The sequence below is a fragment of the Heteronotia binoei genome, chromosome 10, assembly GCF_032191835.1.
Source record: "Heteronotia binoei isolate CCM8104 ecotype False Entrance Well chromosome 10, APGP_CSIRO_Hbin_v1, whole genome shotgun sequence".
In the NCBI taxonomy this organism is placed as follows: domain Eukaryota; kingdom Metazoa; phylum Chordata; class Lepidosauria; order Squamata; family Gekkonidae; genus Heteronotia; species Heteronotia binoei.
Genome location: NC_083232.1, coordinates 62618975 through 62641283, shown reverse-complemented (window position 1 = coordinate 62641283; position 22309 = coordinate 62618975). Strand labels below are relative to the sequence as shown.

The window sequence follows — 22309 nt, the reverse complement described above, 5'->3', positions numbered from 1 at the left end:
CTTTCCTAACTTGTGGTATATATTTTATCTGCGCTTCTAGGATTGTATTTTTAAATAGCCTCCAAGCTTCCCCAAGGGTTTTGACTGTATTTATTATTTATTATTATTTATTAGTGTGTTTGTAAAGTGCCATCAAGTATTGGTGATGTATGGAGACCCCAGCAAAGGGCTTTCAAGGCAAAGGAGAAGCAGAGATGATTTGCCTCTGCAGTTCCTCTTCCAAATACTGACCCTCTCTAGCTCCCGAGAGCTGATGAGAATACCATGCTGTCTTCTCTCCCATTTTTATTAATAATTGCTATCAAAATATCTTGTCAGGTCTTAGCAGCTAAACAAGGTCACCTCTAGGTAACATTTGGATGAAAGACCTCGAAGGAATACCATGGTGCTGACACAGGGGCAGACAATGGCAAACCACCTGTGAGCAGCTCTTGCCTTGAAAACCCTAGGGGAGAAGGGGTACATTAAGGTGAGGAATTGCAGCCAAGGCAGGCCTAGCAACCATGCAGCTCCAAGATAGCATGTGTTTGTTTGAGACCTTCCAATTTCTCTGCTTCCTCCTTCATCCCAGGGTCCCAGCTGGTTTTGGAGATGGAAGATGCACCTGCTATATTCCTTTCTGGGGGAAAATGTCAAGGCCAACTGTGACGGAAAGCAATTGGTTAACCATAATCTGAAGACGCACAGGCCTGCGTCAGGTGACCTGAGGGTGGGGGGCAAAGTGCTGAGAACTCTCAGGGAGGGAAAAGTGAGTTGAAGGAGAGAAACTGCTGAGGCAGGAGTTCAGTCAGTTGATGTCTGACAGAGTGGAGGCCTGTCAGAGAAGTCTGTCAGTGGGGACCTGACAGAGACTGAGAGGGTCAGTTAGCGCCGGCCAGAAGGGCTGAGAGGGCAGCTGATCCTGTGAAGAAGCTGGAGACGGAGACGGGGAAGTCTTCCAGAGACTGCCAGCTGGACAAAACCAGCCAAGAGAGCTGTGTGTGTGTGAGTCAGTTAAGACTGGAATGGTCACAGACACCAGGAAACTACTCTAAAGGTCTAGTGAGGAGGTTGAGGGAGTGGATGTGGGTCTGAGACACCAAGAAGGGCTGAGAGGAGAGACTCCAGTCGAGGGGTGAGACTAGACACATCAATCCCAAGAGGCCAGACCTTGGGTAGAGGTGGAGAGTGAGTGAAAGGTGAACTGTGTAACTGTGAAAGACACAAAACAAAAGGAAAAGTGAATGTAAAGCCTGAAACAACTGAACAACGTTTTAGCCTGTGTAAATATCTCCCATGTCCCCAGTTTAAGAACTTTGTGTTACAATAAATCTGTGGTTTATGTTAAAGTTCTCAAGAGCCTATATTTTGTGGGGAGAACAAACAAAGCGGCTGTGGTCCCATCAAATAAACAAGTACAATACCCCGAAGAGACTGAAATAAAGAGGTCCAGTGAGGCCATAAGGCGGGCGCTGCTATACCAACTTTCTACCCTGGATCAAGGAGGAAAATTTAAAGAGGACTTGAGTCAGACTTGCCAGACCAGGAGTACCCCTACCAGGTCTTCTGTCTGACAAGGAGAGCATTCCCCTCCAAGCAATTTCTCCCATGGCAGAGGAAACCCTGCCATCCCAAGCCAAAAGGAGAAAGACAGACCACTCTCCCAGGCACAGTTGGGAACCCAGTATCATCCAGAGTCTTCTAGGAGGAATCTCAAGGCTCAGACTATTAACCCACAAAGGGGTAGGGGAGCAATTGTAAAGGATGAACCTAAGGCTTACCTCCATGCAGGCAGGTGTCTTCCCTCAGGAGGTTAATGCAAATTTACTGCCAAAGGTGTTGTGTCTATTAAGAGTCCTCTTGCAATACCTAGGAGAGGAAGATCCAGACCCAAAATCTTCCAGATGTGTTGGGCAGTGTCCTTCTAAAGGTGGGAATGGTCCACTCCAGGATCCCTTTCCCTTCAGTCCATAGCTATGTAGCCAAAGACTGAATGGGAAGCAGCAGCTTGAATAAGGTCTAACCATCCTACCTTTTCTAAGTGCTATTCCTCGGCGCCTGAAATGGCAGATCATCAAGCTGCCCCAGTGGATGATCCTCTGGCAAGCCTGAGCTAAAATTCTGTGCTCCCAGCTAAAGTGAGCAGTTTTGTCCTAGGGATTCTTGCGACATGCAGATAGAGCAGGATCTATGTAAGGATTTTGAAGCCTTCTCAACCACCTTGAGAGCTTCTGTGTTATGCTACTTGTTTGCCAGAGTCATGTACCCTTGGACATCTGATCTTGTAGCTGCAGACAGTAATATGCCCAGGATACTTAAGGATGAGTCGTAGATGTTTGCACTCTCAAGAGCTTTCCTGGACATCATTCAACATTTGGTTAGAGCCATTGCTTCTAGTGGTGCAATCAAGTGCAGTACCTGACCTCAGAGTTGGGGGTACATGTTGAGGCCCAGGCAAGGGTGGCCAGTGTTCTTTTCAAGGGCATCAATCTATTTGGCAAAGGTATGAACAACTACCAAGTGGAAGATAAAGTCAAGAAGAAGGGCAGAAAATGCTTCTTCCTCCTTTGAGATTCCAAGCAATCCTCAAGAGTCATCTGGGTCCTTCTAAGGAAGATGGCAGGGCAAGCAGCAAGGTAGTTACAATGCAATTACCTTTAACTGATAAGGGCAGAACACCAAGGACTCTCAAAGGGATCTATTGCATTACTATGCTGTGAATTTAGGCAACCTTTGAGTCATAGGTAGTCTTTATTTGTTTTAATCAAAGCTGGAATGACAAGTGGGTTGAGTCTGGCCGATCTTCTCTTCAGGTACCAAGACATTGTTTTGCCCTGAAGCTTTTCCTCCTAGAGAAGGCCATTCACAACTGTTGGTTAGTGGAATGATAGAACCATTACCAGAAGCACCTAGGACTTTAGGTATTTACTCAGTGTTTTTCATAGTCCCACAGAAGAAAGGGTCATTCTAATCTCAAGTGGCTGAACAGATGTGTAAGAGTACAGAGGTTCAAAATGGAGTCCCTCAAGTGCACTGTGGTTGGCATCCATACAGCGAGGAGACTTCTCAGCATCTATCAATTTATCAAGGGCCTATCTGCAATTTCCTTCTGAGTAAGCTGTAAAAGGTTCCTGGGTTTGCATACTATGGGGGGCACTTCCAATTTTGGACTCTCCCATTCCGGCTGAAATCAGTGCCAGCGTATTTACCTGGGGCCTGGTAGACCTTGTAATACATCTGAGGATCCAGGGTGTATTAACCTTTCCTTACAATAAGGTATGGAACACGTGAATTGGACAATGTCTTGTCTTCAGGAAAATGGCTTTGTGGTTAGGGCAATCCTTTTTTTCAGTTGGGGGGGTGTTAGACACTACACAAGACATGGTCTTTCTATCACCAAAGAGACAGGAGGAGACTCCAGCTACAGTGTATGAGAGTCTTCTAATTCCTAGGCAGAAGTGATGTTACTGGCAAACCCACTAGGCATGATGGCATCATGCCAGGGTGTTCTTCAGAGATCCATGCTTCATGCTTGCCCACTCCAGAGGTTCCAGCTTCCATTTTTGGAACCTAATGGCCAGCAAGAGATACAGGCTTCTTCAGTTACCTGGATTCATAAAATAGGTGTTGGACTGTTCCCTCCAGGTTCCAGGAAGAGATCCCCTTAGGGAACCAAGGAGATCCATCATAGCAGTGGATATGAACCATCAATGGCATCAATCTTTGGATGCTCAGAACCCTGTGGTTGGGAATTTTGGCATCTCAGGATTTCAGTTCTGTGGTTAGTGTGAGTTGTTAATTACAAAGTTTTCCTAATCTTATATCTTTGAACAGCTGGTTATTATGATGAGGGAGAGCTATGGCTTAAAAACAACCTGGAGACTCCAGATCTGTCCCCTCTGGGATTGCAACATTCAGTGATCCTACCTTCGAAGAGAAGGAGCTGTATCCCAAAAGTCAAGACTGACACACACACACACACACCCGCAATGGACCCAGTCTCAGCAAACCAGAGCAGCTTTTCACTGTGAGGAAAAATCATGGTATCAACATCCTCAAACCCTGCTCACATTTCTGTTTGTGTGCAAGTTTAGTACACTTAATTAAATTTTACTTCCAAGGGAATTTACTTCCAAGGAACTGGTGAGCAATTTTATGCCTTTGTGTACACTACATTGTTTTTTTGTTTTGTTTTTTAAACCAAAGATTAGCAGTGCTGGTTAGTTCATGGCATTTCCTATGATAAGAATTAGGGTGAAAAGGTGTTGCTTCCTTTATTGTAGTCTGGAGCTTCATGTTTAAAAAATTTCTGCAGACTTTCACCTAGACAGATTTCGTGCTAGGCTTGTTCTGGGTGGAGAGCCCTTTTGCTCCTGGTTCTTCTCTCTGTTTTTGCACAAGCTGCCCTAGAGCTGCAAGTTGGCGCGCCGCTTTTCTGCAGCAAGCGAGATCCTCTTACAAGCAGTTTCTGCTTGCCATGGAAAAGTGGTGCACCAACTCACAGCTCTAGGACAGCTTGTGTGAAAACAGAGAGAAGCGCTGGAGGCAAAAGGGCTCTCCACAAGCCGTAGTGCGAAATTGGTCCTAGCGTTTGTTGTGTCAGTGAAAATATTATTACCATTTGTTTCTGGCTGCTCAACATATGGAGTCAGTGTGCCATAGTTTCATAACAATAGCCACAAATAAGCAATATTTAAAAATAAAGCACAGAAGGAAGACTCTCTGATAATCCCTCCCTAATAATCTAATTTCTTCAATTTTTAGATACCTCATTCCTAGTTTGTACCTCTGTAACTGCCTCATTGCTATTAGATGTTCTCCAAACTGAAGTGGCTTTAAATGAAATATTCGTGAGCAAAGTGTTCTGCATTCCTAACTGCATTATTCTTGATGTGAGAGCTCTTAATATCCATTCTTACTATACACAAGTGTCCCTAGGAAAGCATTCTTAAACTTTGCTAGCTTGAAGGGGATTGTTTTAGGAAGAAAACCTAAAACAAAGGTAATAATATTAAATTACTATAGCTAGGATTTGAATGTGTACTTTCAATTGAAGTATTTGTTCTCCTTCAGTTAACACAGATAGGATATGAAGTTTTAAAATATTTCTGTTGTTAAGTCATGTGCACATGAAGAGTTTTGCAAAACGTCCTTTTTAAGATTTCTTGAACTGGCTTCACTAGTTTTCTTGAATTTTCGTATGCAAATATTTTCCTTTGGGCTGATAGTCATGGTATGGTCAATTACCAAAAAGATTTGTTTGACAAATTTATGTGACAAGTCCCTGAGTGGATTAGAAATTAAAGTTTATTTTAGCTATAATTGTATTTTGCTACTTGTAAATCTCACCATCCGTGTACCACTGTAGGAAACTTCACAAAGGATGAACTTCCTACCTGTGATTTTTTTGTGAACAGCAAAAATCTACATGATTTATTTTATTCATTTATTAATTTTATTTACATTGCTTACAGAATAAATAAATACAATCAGCAGATTGGGACATCCAAAGGACTATGCAATAGGATTTTACTTGTAGAGATCTGGAAACCAACCACAGGTGAAGCACAGCATAAGTATTCACATGCCATGTTAAATTAAAGCAAAAACTACATAGTAGGGGCCTAATTACAGCAACAGATAGTATGAACTATGCACAGTAGTATAGTCTACAGTTAATAAGAACCTTTTTGATATCAGAAGTCTTATTAATGAGACAATATCACACAATTCAGCTCTTCTAGTGCCACAGCAGTACATGTAGTATATGTACTGAGATGTATACACTGAAGATGTGGCAACATGGATATTCTCATTTATCACATATTCACACAGTGTGATTTCTGTGTAAGAAATTTTATTATATGTGACCTGTGTCATGAAATAGGATTCCTGCTGTGGTGTTGGAGGAGCAAGACCATGTGGTATTCTCTCTTTTAATAAAAAAAAAGTTTTCTGATATCTCTCAACACTTATTCATTTTTGACAACAGGTATAATCTTTTAAACAACTGTAAACAGATCCCATAATTCCTTTTATCAGGTTCGAACAAGTTTTCATAATTCAAATATAATTCAAAATTTCCTCTTTAACAAAGTTGTCTAGTTTGATTCTGTTACAAAAAGATAATAAAAGATGCCATGCTTTAATAAATTGACCTTCTGAAAACCTATGCCCAGAATTTTCTGTATGTACCATGAACCATTTTTTTCCAAAGCAATTTTTCAATCTCAACAGTTACTTATTAACTGAAAATTATATATTTGATTCTTTCTGCACTTAGCTTCTTACTAAGGCTGTAGCCAGTTCCTTTTAGCAGCTGGTATAGACATTGTAAATCATTGTGGCTTTAATTACCTAGACTCAACAAACTTTGAGAGAAAGAATACTTATTTTTACGTCACCTCTGGTTTTTGAAACATAAAAAGATAATATAACTTTTAACATGTAAATCGACATTGCTGAATAAATCTTTCTGATGTTCTGCCTTTTCCGTCTCATCTGTAGGGAGATATTTTAAATTTCTTGGTCACCAAGGCATGATAGAATTCTTTTTATTTTTGTTCTTTTTTTTTTCTAAGACACATTCCTCTATCAGTTTCTTTATATTTGTCATTTAGTCCATAATCATCTTGCCCATATTCCACAACAAGGTGTAAATTTCTCTGCTATGTCAAAGAGTATACAACATGCATTAGTACTTCACAGGAACATGACACAGCCATGCTTAAGGTATGTGCTTTCTGTTCCAAAGAGTTACAGCTAAAAATATCAGTTTTGCTATTGGGTGTAATGCTAATAGAGCCAGTTACCGTGTTCATTTATTTTTACATCTCTAGAAAGCCATATAGGCCCATGTATAGGCCCAGTTCAGATAAAAGAATTCTTTGCTTTCTGTTAAAAAGAATCTCAGCAAGTGACAAACCATGCACCAGGCGGGTAGCCATGTTAGTCTGAAGCAACAGAGCAAAATTCGAGTCCAATGGCACCTTTATGACCCAAAAGTTCTATTCAAGATATAAGCTTAAGTGTGCATGCACACTTCTTCAGATATGTTGAAATGGAAGTTACCAATCCATACATATAGGTAGAGGGTGAGCAGTAAATTAGCATACAACATAATGATGTTTAACAGATGCAAGGACAAAGCAGGCATAATAGGCTTAGTTTATATGGTCACCACTTGTTTGGATTTAATTCTGAGGGAAAACATAGTGAAACAAATAAATATATCAGTATTGGAGATTGATGTATAAATGGCCAAGAAATACATGTGCAAGAAATACATTTTCTAGATAGCACTGTACAAATGCACAATGGACCCATAGACATCCTTATGCTGGAAACTTACTGATTGATGAGAAAAATCTACATGCATCCAGCTACCACCATAGAATAATAGAATCACAGAGCTGGATGGGACTATATGGGACAATCCCCTGCTCAGTACAGGATTAGCCTAGAGCATCCCTGACAAGTCTTTGTCCAACTGTTATTTAAAGACTGCCAGTGAAGGGGAGCTCACAACCTTCCTAGGTAGCTGATTCCACTGTTGAACAATTCTTTTCCTAATATCCAGCTGGTATCTTCCCACCCTTAATTTAAACCCATCACTGTGAGACCTCTCTTCTGCTGCCAGCAGGAACAGCTCCCTGCCCTCTGTGACAGCCTTTCAGATAATTAAAAAGAGCAATCATGTTTCCCCCCTCCTCCAGCCTCTTCTTCACAAGACTGAACATCCCCAAGTCCCTCAGCTGTTCCTCATAGGGCTTGGTCTCCAGACCTCTGATCATCCTGGTCACTCTCCTCTGCACCCTCTCCACTCTGTCACATCCTTTTTGAAGTGAGGCCTCCAGAACTGCACATGATAGTCCAGGTGCTGCCGAACCAATGCAATGTACAGTGGGACTATGACATCTTGTAATGTGGATGTTGTGTTTCTATTGATACACCCCAAGATTGCCATATCACACTGACTGTTCATATTTAACTTACAGTCCACATATACCCCAAGATCTTGTTCACACACATTGCTACTCAGAAGTGTATCCCCCAGTCAGTATGTGTGTTGCTAATTTTTGTTACCCAGATGAAGAACTCAGTACTTGCCCTTGTTAAATTGCATCTTGTTCACACCCACCTACTTTTCCAGTGTGTTCAGATCTCATTGAATTATATCTCTGTCTTCTGGTGAGATCACTGCTCCTCCAAATTTGGTGTCATCTGCAAAATTAATGAGTAGACCCTCCATGCCCTCATCCAGTTAACTGATAAAAAATATTGAAAAGTACCAGGCTCAGAACTGAGCCCTGAGGCACCTCACTGGACACCTCCCTCCATTCAAATGGAATGCCATTGACAACTTCTTTGAGTGCAATTTGCCAACCGGTTCCCTTTTTACCTAACTGTCCTAGAGTCCAGTCCACAATCATCTAGTTTTTCCATCAGAACATCACAGGAAACTGTTAAAAGCTTTACTGAAATCCAGGTAAACAGCATCAACAACCGTCAAAGAAGGAAATGAGGTTGGTCTGGCAGGACCTGTTGAGAACAAATCTGTGCTGACTTCCCCAAATCATCAAGTTGTCCTTTAGGTGCTTGCAGATTGAACCCTGTAAAATCTGCTCTAGTATCTTCCATGGGGCAGAAACCAGACTGACTGGCCTGGGTCATCCCTCCTCACTCTTTTGAAAACTGGAATAACATCTGCCCTCCTCCATTCTTGTCGCACATCTCCCATCCTCCAGGAGGTCTGGAAGATGATGGACAAAGGCTCCACAATCTCTCTAGAAAGTTCTCTGAGCACTCTCAGGTGCATATCATCTGGCCCAGATAGACAGATATGAGAGAGAGATTTGTACTCATTCAATGCAACCAGGTGCTTCTTAATTAACTTTCTGTCCATGTCAACTACCATCTTAAAGATTCCAAACAATCTGCTGTCTATAGCTAGGCTCTATGCTGCACTAAGAGCCATGGATCAAGATAAGTCAGAACAAGACTGAGAGGGAAAAATTGGTGTTATGCCAATCCCACAGTGTCACTTCTGACAGGAACCTGGACATAACATCAGCACATTGGGTGACTCTCTGGGATTTACATGAACGTCTCAGGTTCTTACACTGAATTGGGCATGCATAAGAGGTTTGTTCTGCAGGCAAGTCAGCTTCATTAACCTTTGCATCAGCTCTAAGTAATGCCTGGGTTCACTGGGGAGGGTTGCAATATCTGAAGGTAGTTGTTATTTTCATACCTTAAAGTGTTGTTTGTCTTACAGCTTTTTCCTAAGGAAATTTTCTCCAAGATAAGCCTGAGTTTGTTTAAAGGGCTTACTCTCTAAAGCCATGTATAGAATTAGAGCCATAATCACTTTTGCAAATGTAAAATTTACATAGGTGAAAAAGTTCTCCCATTCACAAATGCCTCTCCTCTCTGCTCACATACATTCTTATGTACATTAACAACAATAAAAACTTCACATAGATTGCAAAGGCTGACAAATGAAAACTCAGTGGGTTTTCTTGGATTGAATTCCAGTATTGTTCCATGCAGAGTTGTTCTGAAGTACTTGTGAGAGTTAAATAATGGTACAGCCTACCACTGTTTTTAATCTACTGTGTGTGCTGGTCAATTGTCTGTACCACAGAGATAATGCTTCCTTACCTTACAGTAGCATTGGGAAGCTAAAGATCCATTAGCAATTGTGAAGCCCACAGTCAGTGATGAAGGTCATATCTGACACAAACAATGTTAAGAGATTACCACATGCTATTGTTACGATAGATAGATAGATAGATAGATAGATAGATAGATAGATAGATAGATAGATAGATAGATAGATAGATAGATAGATAGATAGATAGATAGATAGCGAGAGAGAGAGAGAGAGATCTACTGCAAATTTTGATCAATACACCTTACTAAAGAAACTTATTTCCTCTTATATTGATAATGTCGTCAAGCCAGCAAGTACAAGAATAATTACTAAAAAGGATTGTTTTGATTTCTTTAAAAGAGAGGGGGCATTTCTGAAGAGCAACTACTAACCAGTACTTTTTTTTGGGGGGGGGAGGGTCCAGCAACCTGGAATTAGACTTTAAAAACTGGATTTCTTTGTCTGTTTTAATAGTAATAATTTTAATGCATATCAAATCTCTTGTTGGAAACTCCATGTTGTGGATATAATAAGGTTTCTGCACAAACTATATAACTGAACTGATAAAGTTTGCATGGCTAAGACTAGCAAAGACTATTCACATCAGAGGTGAGCCTTTGTTTACCTCTTGAAAATGCCTCTGAAATGGGTTCTGGAAAGCCATTTCCAATAGAGAAAGGGCTGGTTGATCAGATAGAAGCCAAACTAATGAAAAGTATCATGGAAGTGACAGGAAGATTAATTAAGTCCCTCCAGTTGTATTCACAGGCGACTGTACAGAGTTCCTTTGGGTACTGCTGCAGTTAAATAGTATTCATGGTGACAAATATTGCAGATTTCCAGAAGTGACACTTTTGATTCAAGGGTAAAAAAAAACCTTTCCACATTTGGTAGTTTTATCCAAAGGTGAGCAGCAAAACCCAGTGAAGAACAGTTGTGACTAGTTATAAATGTAGAGACAGCAGTCTATTTATAAGACAATGCCATTTGGGATATGGAGTTAGCATTGTTTTCATTTAGCCACCCACATTTATAATAAGGAAGCCACTATCACATTATTGCAAATTGGACAGAAGCCACGCAAGGCAACTTCCAGCAACTAAGAATGCATTAATTTATTATTCTAATATAATGGCTGACTGTGCTGCATGGAAGTAAAACCTAGATGAAAATTCACTTTATTGCACTCCAAAAAATTAATTAATCTGCTGTCTGAACCTTAAGAAAGTCTCAGAAAGGCTAGTTACTAAAGGCTGCAAACAAGACTTTTTTATGGGCTGGGAAGAGGTGATATAAGGTCAAAAAATGTTATCTTGCCACACATAGCATCTTTTGTTTTAGGGACTACTGTTTCAGAAAAACACTGTAGAAAAAAGATGGATATTTAAACCTGGCATAATTTTTCCCTGCATACAATTTTATATTTCTTCCCTCGTTTTTGTCAAGTTTTTGCTTATTCAAATGTCCAGGTACTTGTGTGGTACAGATTTCTAGTAAATGTACCACTTCAGATTGTACAATGGGAATTACTTGTTTGAAAGTGTGCTCCACAATAAAATCTCTCTCCATGTGATCATGTCTTGAGGAGATACTTTCTAGACTAGACTTCTGAAAACTTGGCACATGATAGGAGATTGAGAATCTATTCAAGCACTCATCCATTCTCAGGTACAGACTTTTTGTGTAGTGGTACTGCCTTGAAAAGAACTATGAGAATTACTTGTTCCTGAAGAAGGAGCTTTCACTGTGATATGAAGACTTTACAAATGAAGGAATACTTTTATATGAAAGGTTCCCTAATACAGGGGACATTATGGGAGCACTTTTGCATATATGCTCTTCTCATATATATGCTCTTTGCATATATGGTCCATCCCCTCTTGAAAAAAACAACATTAAACCCGGCCGAATTGGCACACTACCGGCCGGTCTCGAATTTGCCCTTTTGGGGCAAACTCATCGAGAGGGCAGTGGCGATGCAGCTACAGAGTTTTCTGGAGGATGCTTCCATCCTTGATCCCCTTCAGTCCGGCTTTCGCCCCGGCCACGGGATGGAGACGGTGTTGGTTGCCCTGGTAGATGACCTTCAACGGCATCTGGATCAGGGCGGCTCGGTGGTGCTGATGTTGTTGGACCTATCGGCAGCGTTCAATACGGTCAACCATCGATTACTGACCCGCCGCCTCGCCAATGCGGGGATCCAGGGGTTGGCCTTACAATGGCTTTCCTCTTTCCTTGAGGGTCGGGGACAAAGGGTCACGATTGGGGGTGAACTGTCCCGGAGACACATGCTTGATTGCAGAGTGCCTCAAGGGGCGGTCCTCTCCCTGAAGTTATTTAACATCTATATGCGCCCCCTTGCCCAGATTGCCTGAAGGTATGGGCTGGACTGTCACCAGTATGCTGATGACACCCAGCTCTATCTGCTTATGGATGGACGGCCTGCGCCCCAGAAAATTTGGACTGGGTGTTACAGGCCGTGGCTGGGTGGCTCAGGCTGAGCAAGCTGAGGCTAAATCCGGCGAAGACAGAGGTCCTTTGCTTGGGTTGTCGGGGTCCGGGAGGGGAAATCCCCCTGCCAGTTTTTGACTGTGCGCCGTTGACAGCGACGCACAAGGTCAAGAGCCTGGGGGTACTATTGGAGCCTTCCTTAACGATGGAGGCTCAGATAGCAGCCACTGCTAAGTCCACATTCTTTCATCATAGGCGGGCGAGGCAGTTGGCCCCTTTCCTGGAGCGTGACGATCTAGCAACAGTGATCCATGCAATGGTCACCTCGAGGTTGGACTACTGCAATGCCCTCTACAAGGGGCTGCCCTTGTGCCGAACCCGGAAGTTGCAGTTAGTGCAGAATGCCACTGCCCAGTTGTTATTGGGGCTCCCAAGATGGGAGCACATTTGGCCAGGGCTCCGGATTCTGCACTGGCTGCCAATAATATACCGAGTTCGGTACAAGGTGCTGGTTATTACCTTTAAAGCCCTATATGGCCTAGGACCTACCTACCTTAGGGACCATCTCTCCCCACATGTTCCCCAGAGAGTACTGAGATCAGTATCTCAAAATCTGCTCGTTATCCCCGTGCCAAAGAAAGCCCACCTGAAATCTACCAGGGACAGGGCTTTCTTTGTAACGGCCCCTTTCTGGTGGAACCAGCTGCCGAAAGAGGTGAGGGCCCTGCGGGACCTTGGCCAGTTCCGCAGGGCCTGTAAGACAGCCCTCTCCCGGCTGGCCTATAACTAACTGGCATTGGAAACTGAGTGTAGTTTTAATACTGCTGTTATATATTTTATTTTACTGCTTTCTGTGTAAGATGTTTTAAATTCAATAATTTTATGTTAGATTTTATGTGCTGTGAGCCGCCCTGAGCCACTTTGGTGGGAAGGGCGGGATATAAATTTGAGAGCCAGTTTGGTGTAGTGGTTAAGTGTGCGGACTCTTATCTGGGAGAACCGGGTTTGATTCCCCACTCCTCCACTTGCACCTGCTGGAATGGCCTTGGGTCAGCCATAGCCCTGACAAAGGTTGTCCTTGAAAGGGCCGCTGCTGTGAGAGCCCTCTCCAGCCCCACCCACCTCACAGGGTGTCTGTTGTGGGGGAGGAAGGTAAAGGAGATTGTGAGCCGCTCTGAGACTCTTCGGAGTGGAGGGCGGGATATAAATCCAATACCATCATCAATATCATCATCATCATCATAAATTGAAATAAACTTGAAACTTGAAAAAACTCTGTGCATTCTGAAATGGTATAGTCATGTAAAATAACTGTGCTACAAGTGCCTTCATGTTATAATTGTTCGACAACCTCAGCTGACTGTTTAGGTGAAGTACATTTTTAAAGTGAATGTGGATGATTGCGATCATTGTTCTATGATCTGATGTAAGCCGCCCTGAGCCCGCCTTGGCAGGGAGGGTGGGATATAAATCAAATTAAACATAAACATGTGTTTTCCCTATTCCAGTCAAGCTGGATTTGAAGAAAACATAGTCTTAGCAATGGCACTTACATTTTTGACTAACAGCTGCAGATTCTGCACCGTTGGAAACACTCACAGATATTCTTAGCATGAAATGGTTGAGTTATGTGAGGATGGTTCCTTCAACTCTACTTTTTTTTTTGAATGCATAAAGCTGACTGTGATCCATCCTCACTTAATATTTCATAATGTTCATTTCACTTTAACTTCAGTAATATTTTATCGTTGGATTGGGAGGAAGGAAGAGAAAGAAAACACCCATTGTAAAAATTAAATATTTTGCTTGCTCATTCTTGTTTGTCTCTGTTACAGTACAGCATATGTTGATCCCTGATACCTATCTGGGACCAAAAGATGAACTTTATTTTATGAAGAATTGGAAAACCTTTCAAGTGTGCAAGATCTTTTAACCTATCACATAAGGCATCTAGACTGATAACATTCTGTCACTCATTATCTTTTGTTGCACATCATTACATTTCTGCAAACAAAAGAGTCCCTAGGTGTACCGTTGCACATATTCACAGAAAGAGTCCTTAAAGCTGACTAATAAGAATTTGAGTGTAGACCTGTTCTTGGGTGCGTCTTATGTGTTTTCAAAAGCAGAAGAGAGAGATCCTTGAACATTTAATGGACATATTAATTTTACTAAATGTTATTCAGCATCCATAATAGGTACCCCTGTAAGTGATGTTTTCATTATTAACATAGGTCAGTCATTTAGGATTGCCAGGTCTGACTCAAGAAATATCTGGGGACTTTGGGAGTGGAGCCAGGAGCAAGGATATGACAAGCACAATTGAACTCTGAAGGGAGTTCTGGCCATCACATTTAAAGGGACCACATGCCTTTTAAATGCCTTCCCTTCATTTGAAAATCATGGAGTATGGCAGCACCTTCTTTTGAGGCTCATAGAATGGGACTCCCTGGTCCAATCCTTTTGAAAAAAATTTTGGGGGGGGGTGTTTTGAGGAGAGGCACTGCATGCTGTGCTGAAACTTTGGTGCCTCTACCTAAAAAAATAGCCCCCCCGAATCCCAGATACTTACAGATCAATTCTCTATTATACCCTATGGCAGTCAGTCTCAAGAGTATAATGGAGGGTCCAGCAGACATCCCCCCCCCCAGTTTTCTGATGACCCTGAAGTGGGAGGCAGGCCTCCAAACCAGGGGATTCCCTGGGAAAGACACCCTGCAAGTTTTAAGTCTCTAGCTTGCACGGAGTCTGTTCTATACATTCATGAACCTGCATTTGTTGTTACTTTAGAAAGCACTTTCCCTGGAGTACCATATTTCCCTGGAGAGCCATAGCTCGGACCCCATAAATCCAATCCTCACCAAACTTGGCAGACAGGTAAAGAAGAAATCCCCTGTGAGTTTAGTGTCTCTAGCACTAGTGCTATTGCATCACAAACCTTGGATCCTAAAAGTTTGTGACAGTTTGTGGCTCACGAACTGGGCATGCCACAAACCATAAACCACAATAAATGGCATTTTCTTGGTTTGTGCCCATCCCTACTGTTCCCTTATGGGCTCCTTTCTCCTCCAACTTACCTCGTAGGGAGAGAAATAGCTTCCAACTGTCCAATCTTGAGTTATGTGAGGAAAACAGCTTATTAGCTAAAAACAGTAATGCAGCCAGAGTCTATATTGGAAGAGAAATGATAATGCAATAAGAGTTTTCATGTCAAAATACACTAGCCAAGACATCCTGACTAATAATTTAAAAGCCTTAGTGCTTAGGTTTCTCTGAACTTTCATTGGATCTTCAGTGGGATCTGACAGAATCATGCTGAGTCTGCCTTGCTCCTTTCATGTTCTGCCAGTTCTTATCCTTTGAACTGTAATCAGCTCAAAACAGCAATTTCTGGGCCCTGCAGGAGCATGAGTGGCAAGGAAATACTGGGGGATGGACTATGACAATCATTAGGTTGGGCACCAAAACGTAATTGTAAAAAACTTTGTGGGTAGGGTTTGCTTCAGTGCAAAGTAGTGCAAAAAAGCTAGAAGAGTTTCCTTTCAAGGTCCAGAGTATATAGGCTCTGAACACTGTAGAATCCCTTCAGTGAATGAATCTGCAAACCCCTGCAGAGGACACTGAAGGACAGATGCCACCCTAATTTCACTGTTGGTAAGTGTGCATGCATATGAAAGCTTATACCTTGAATAAAACTTTGTTGGTCTCAAAGGTGCCAGTGGACTCAAACTTTGTTCTTCTGCTTCAGACCAAGATGGCTGTCCACCTGAATCTATGTCTCCAATGGGTAGTTATCTTTTGAGCTTGGATGGTGTCACTGCCACTTAAGATTTTAAAATTTATATATGAGGTATATGGTATGCAGTGATTGTCACTTGCTCTTCTCCTCTTTCCCCATAGTCTTTTAATCTGGCCATGGTAATGGGATACACTGTAAAACCCTACTGATATAGTCTAACCCTCTGTAATTGGCTTGTTCCTAGGATGTTTGTAGTTCGTTCACTGCTGCATTAGGTAGGCAGCACTATGTGGAGCCAGGCTTGTTTTATGGGTGATTTTAAGACTAAGAAGTTGAGCTTCGAATATTAGAGCTGCCACCCTCTTTCTGATGATGTAAAGCATTCATCGTATTAGATCCTATTTAAAAGAGATAAGCACTACCACATGCTTTCACTTTCAATTTTTGGGCTCTTATTTTTCTATTGTATCTAAAACTTCTATTGCTGCCCAGGAATTCACATTGATCATAATGAAAAACAATGGCATATAGACATTAATGGTATAGTTTTTCACATGCTGTTTTGTCAATTTAAGAGCCCTGTGATGCAGTGTTAAAGCTGCAGTACTGCAGTCCTAAGCTCTGCTCACGACCTGAGTTCAATTCCTGGTGGAAGCTGGGTTTTCAGGTAGCCGGCTTGAGGTTGACCCAGCCTTCCATCCTTCTGAGGTCAGTAAAATGAGTACCCAGCTTGCTGGGGGGAAAGTGTAGATGACTGGGGAAGGCAATGGCAAACCACCCTGTCAAAAGTCTGCCGTGAAAATGTTGTGAAAGCAGTGTCACCCCAGAGTCGGAAATGACTAGAAGATCCAGAACCTGAAGCAGGGTAAAGATTCGGTTGCACAGGGGACCTTTCCTTTTCCTTTGTCAATTTGCCTCAAATCTAACCCAGAGCATTTCTTCTTAGAAACAGAATGCATATGAGTGTCATGAGCCCTGACGAGGATCTGGAAGGGTTAACAGACCTGGAAGAGTTGCCAGCCAGTTCCTCAGCTGAACAAACAGCAACTGGCCCATCAATCACTCTCCAGGCACCAGAGTCAGCTGTTGATGATCAATCTCCTCCAAGCTCCCCCGCCTCCCATCTCAAGAGTTTGAAGCAGGCTCCGGAAAGAACTTTCAGAGTGAAGACATGAGGCATGCCGATGCTTCAGATTTCTCAGCCTTGAGTTCTAGCGGAGTCACTGCCACCCAGGGAGCAGGCTGATTAAGGCCCCCATATAGCTCCCACCCAGGACCTGGTAACCTTGTGGAAGCAATAAGTCTATTCTCTGACTTGCATCCACTCTCCTTCCTGATCCTGACCTGCTTGATTTCCTTGGCACCCTGACCTTTTGGCTTTTGGACATTGACTTTTGATTCCGGTTTGTGATTCTGCATTGGTGACCTGGCTCCTGCTTGACTTCCTGGACTTTGACCTTGGACTGGCTTTGGACTCCTGCCTGCCTGCACCCTGAGATTATGACAGATTACTTCCACCTACACACTCACTCCATAAGATGGATGAGGAGGCAAGCGGAGGCTCTGGGCAGCTAGCAGCCTTGCTTACGCAGGTGCAGCACCTCACCCAAATGGTGGCTCCTCTGCAACAGCAGCAGCTGCAAGCTGCTGTCGCTGCCCCACCCAAATGCCTGGTGCTTCCCCCAGAGAAGTTTGCTGGGAAGGTGGAGGAGTTTCCTGCATTCCTGGCACAGTGCAAACTGTATATTGAATTACGTGCCAGAGACTTCTGCAATGACAAGACCAAGGTATGCTTCATTGTCAGCCTCTTAAAGGGGCAGGCAGCTAAATGGGCTACCCCCTTGCTTATAGCCCCATCACCCAGCTGACTGACTACCAGGGCTTCCTGGATCATATGGTGGTAGCTTTTGCTATCCCACAGCAAGCAGCCACCATCAAACAGAAGATCCAGAACCTGAAGCAGGGTAAAGATTCGGTTTCCCAGTACTCCACTGAGTTCAAGCTTCTGGCCCAAGACCTGGCCTGGAATGAGGCTGCCCTCATGGACCAGTATATGGAGGGGCTGGCTGACAAAGTCTTCGATGAGCTGGCACGAGTAGAAAGGCCGACCACGCTGCAAGGCCTAATCACGCTGTGTCTCCACATCAATGGCCGCCTGGAAAGCCGCCGCCAACTGCGCAGCAGCGTCCGTCCCTCTTAGCTGTCTCGCCACCCAGCGATGGTGCCAACCCTGATGCACACCAGCCTCAGGACTGACGACCTTGAGCCTATGCAACTTGGGGCTGCACAGCCGCGGGTCACCCCCGAGGAAGAAGCACGGGGCCGCTCACATAATCTCTGCCTGTACTGTGGAGGGGCGGGGCATTTCTCCGGCTGTCCCCCCAAGTGCACCCAGCCCAGTACCATGCCACCACCACCAGTAAAAGACCAGGCCCAAGTCTGAGTGGACCCCCTGACTTGGGACACCTAGCTGGGTCCCCTGAACCCTACGTTACCAGCCAGGGCCCGTTTCTCGTACCAGTCACACTCGGCTTGCTGGACGGGTGCTGGCTGTTTGTCTAAGCCATGGTTGACTCCGGGGCCATCCGCTGCTTTGTCAATGTGGCTTTTGTGAAGCAACACCAGATCCCGGTGCAGGACACAGACACTCTGACCCTGGTCGAAGCCATCGACAGGCGCCTCTTCCGCTCTGGTCCGGTGACCCAGGAGACCCACCCGGTCATGTTCCAGATCCAACACAATCACGAGCAAGTACAATTCGATGTTGCTTGCATGCCTCACTTTCGCCTCATTCTGGGATTCTCTTGGCTAGTAAAGCACAACTCCCTCGTGGACTGGGCACAGGGAAAGCTGAGCTTCAGGGACCCTTGTCCTCTCCAGGCCCAGTTGGCCACCTTGGCCACTGCCGCCCCTACTGCTGGTCCTCTACTTCCCCCGGCCTACACAGACTTTGCCGATGTCTTTGAGGGAAAGGAGGCCAACCAGCTCCCCCTGCACTGGCCTTATGACTGCTCCATCCATTTCGTACCAGGGACACCCCTGCCCATGGGGTGGCTCTACCCCATGTCCAAACCAGAGCTAGCAGCCCTGCAGGACTTCCTCTCAAAAAACCTGGAATGGGGTTTCATCCAGCCATCCACGTCCCCGCTGTTTGCCCGTGTTCTCTTTGTCAAGAAGAAAGGCAGCGAGCTCCGACCCTGCAATGACTACTGGGCGCTGAACAAAATCACTGTCCGGGACCACTACCCTTTGCCACTGATCCCAGAACTACTAGATTACCTTAAGGGGGGCCAGGTCTATACCAAGCTGAACCTCTGGGGTGCGTATAACTTGATGCAGATCCACGCAGGAGTCAAATGGAAGACGGCGTTCAGGACCCACTATGGCCAGTACGAGTATCTCGTGATGCCCTTCAGCTTAATCAATGCCCCTGCTGTCTTCCAAAGGCTGATGAACGACATCTTCCGTGACCTGCTCAACTGCTTTGTGATCTTTTATTTAGATGACATTTTAATTTATTCCCAAAGCCCCGCGCAGCACTCAGGGCACATATGCCAGGTCCTGCAGTGGCTGCACGAGCATGGTCTCTACGCCAAGCTAGAGAAGTGTGCCTTCAATTTAATAGCAGTCGAGTTCCTTGGCCACATCATTTCACCCCATGGGACTCGGATGGACCTGAACAAAGTAAAGGTGGCCCTGAACTGGCAGATGCTGTGGAACCACAAGGATGTACAGTGGCTCCTTGGCTTTTCCAATTACTATCGCTAGTTCATCCCTGCCTATGCCAACATAACCACGCCTCTGACCCAGCTCCTCCGGCCCAAAGAGCCATTTCACTGGACTCCAGAGGCAGACCTTGCCTTCACCACCCTAAAAACCTGCTTCACCACCAAGCCACTCCTGAATTACTCAGACTCGCAGCTGCCATTCACAGTAGAGACTGACGCCTCCAGCGTGGCCCTCGGCACAGTGTATCCCAGTGGGAGGACCCCTCCCAGCAGCTACAACCCTACGCATACTACTTGTGGCAGCTGATGCCCGCAGAGTGCAACTACATCATCTGGGAGCGGGAACTCCTGGCCAGCAAGACCACTTCGAGGTTTGGAAGCATCACCTTGAAGGGGTCCGCCACCCCTGACCACTGGAACCTGACTGACCACCGGAACCTGGAGCATCTACACACTGCTCAACGCCTCACCCAGAGTCAGATCCGGTGATCTCTCTCCTTTCCCCAGTTTGACTTCCGGATCACCTACATCCCGCAGAAACAGAAAGCAGACGCCCTCTCCCGAAAACCAGAGTACGCTGTGCCTCTAACAGAGGAGATCCCAACTGGGCTCATCCTTGCATCCTCGGTCTTTGCTGCCACCACGACTCACCCGACCTTGGCTGCAGACATCCAGGCCAGCCAGGCCCAAGACCTCTAGGCTCAGCAACGCCTCTTGGAAGTGCAAGACAGCCTGGCCGGGGACCTCTCTACCCACCAAGGTTTCCTCCTGCATTGTTGGTGCCTATACGTGCCTCCGGGGCCCCTCCAGGCTGATGTGCCCTGCCTGACCCACGACTCCCCTCCTGCAGGGCACTTTGGCCAACACAAGACCCTGCACCTACGGGAGGTCTGGTGGCCTTGTGTCCTTGCCGATATGGCCCGCTATGTCAGTTCCTGTGAGGTCTGCCGGCGGGCCAAGAATGTACCGGCCAAGCCCCCAGGGCTTTTGCATCCCCTACCCACGCCTGCAGGACTTTGGGACACCATCTCCCTGGACTTTATCACTGAGCTCCCCAGGTCCAAGGGGCACACTTGCATCCTGGTGATGGTGGACCTCTTCACCAAGATGGCTCGCTTTGTTCCATGTCTCAAACCACCCATGACTCCTGAAACAGCCCAGATCTACCTCCAGCACGTCTTTCGCTTGCATGGGCTCCCAGCACACTTGATCTCAGACTGAGGCCCCCAGTTCACCTCTCGATTCTGGCAAGCCCTGCATTCCAGCTTAGGCACCCAGGTGCATTTGTCCTCAGCGTACCATCCCCAAACGCATGGGCAGACCAAACGCCCCAACGCCATGCTGAAACAATACCTGCGATCTTACACCAGCTACTAGCAGGATGAATGGGCCACCTTGCTACCCTGGTCGAGTTTGCCTACAACAACGCCGTACGTGCATCCACGCAACAGACCCCATTTGCAGACACCTATGGGTACCACCCTCACTTCTTCCCCACAGTCCTGCTCCCCACAGCAGTCCCTGCTGTTGATGCACATCTGCAGGAACTCCGGGCTCTCCAGAACTTGCTCCGAGAGCAGTTCCAACAGGCTAAAGAGGCCTAGAAGACAGCCGCTGACCGAAAGCGACAGGTGGGGCCCTCACTGAAGCCCAGGGACTATGTCTGGCTCTCCACCCATTACCTGTGTTAGCCTGGCCGGTCTCGCAAACTGGGCCCTCTCTTCACGGGGCCTTACTTAATTATGGACCAAATCAACCCCGTTGCTGTCCGGCTACAGCTTCCGGCCACCCTCCGCATCCACCCAGTCTTCCACCGATCCCTCCTTGTTCTTGCTACATCACCGCATCCCATCTGACCACCGCCTCCAGCGCTGCCTCCCCCTGTCCTGGTTGATGTCGAGGAGGAATAAGAGGTCCACCAGCTCCTGGACTCCTGAATCCACCGTGGAGATCTCCAGTACCTTGTGGACTGGGAAGGCTATGGCCCCAAGGACTGTTCATGGGAACCCACGGACAACCTACATGCCCCTGACCTCGTGCAGCAGTTCCACATGGTCTACTCTGACCGGCCTGGCCCGTCTGGGGGGAGGGGCGGGGTCCTGCAGGGAGGGATAGTGTCATGAGCCCTGATGAGGAAGATCTGGAAGGGTTAACAGACCTGGAAGAGTTGCCAGCCAGTTCCTCAGCTGAACAAACAGAAGCTGGTCCATCAATCATTCTCCAGGTACCAGTCAGCTGTTGACGATCAATCTTCTCTAAGCTCCCCCCCCTTATCTCAAGAGTTCGAAGCAGGCTCCAGAAAGAACTTTCAGAGTGAAGACATGAGGCACGATGATGCTTCAGATCTCTCAGCCCTGAGGTCTAGCAGAGTCACTGCCACCCAGGGAGCAGGCTGATTGAGGCCCCCATATAGCTCCCACCCAGGACTTGGTAACCTTGTGGAAGCAATAAGTCTATTCTCTGACTTGCATCCACTCTCCTTCCTGATCCTGACCGTCTTGATTTCCTTTTTGGCTGACTTTTTGGCTTTTGGACATTGACTTCTGATTCCGGTTTGTGATTCTGCATTGGTGACTTGGCTCCTGCTTGACTTCCTGGACTTTGACTGGCTTTGGACTCCTGCCTGCCTGCACCCTGAGAACATGACAATGAACATCTCTGTCTTTATTCTCTTTCTTCAGAGTCCAACTGCCTCCCATCCCAAAATGGCACTTACAATAGTGCTGCCTGTGTGAACTGGCCTGAAACATCACATTT

The 22309-nt window shown here is 45.4% G+C and overlaps 1 protein-coding gene across 6 annotated transcripts in view; it reads left to right on the top strand.

Moving 5' to 3' along the window:
• Positions 1-22309, top strand: part of ZNF385D (zinc finger protein 385D) — a 638761-nt gene that overhangs the window by 355624 nt on the left and 260828 nt on the right. The gene's annotated exons all lie outside the window — the stretch shown is intronic.